Genomic DNA, 307 nt, shown 5'->3' on the forward strand with positions numbered 1-307 from the left:
ACCAAATCAGTTATAGCAAATACTACCCCCCAGTTAGCCATGCACCCTTAACATTACAATTATTCCTCAAATTTAACACACACTGAACGTATATGATCAGTTTAATTTGAAAGCAACAGTATAGGAGTTTGTTAGGTGTGTGAGTGACACTAGTCTAATCTTCTGTTTAAAAATATGCTTTTAAAAAAATTAAATTTAGTTTTGTTACCAGCTTTAATAATATTTTACTAATTAACCACCTGGGCGTTACACTGATGTCTAGATTTCTGTACCAAAAGCATTACAGGTTTTCATGAAATTTTTTTTT

The sequence above is a fragment of the Pyxicephalus adspersus genome, chromosome 3 (assembly GCF_032062135.1).
Source record: "Pyxicephalus adspersus chromosome 3, UCB_Pads_2.0, whole genome shotgun sequence".
NCBI lineage: Eukaryota > Metazoa > Chordata > Amphibia > Anura > Pyxicephalidae > Pyxicephalus > Pyxicephalus adspersus.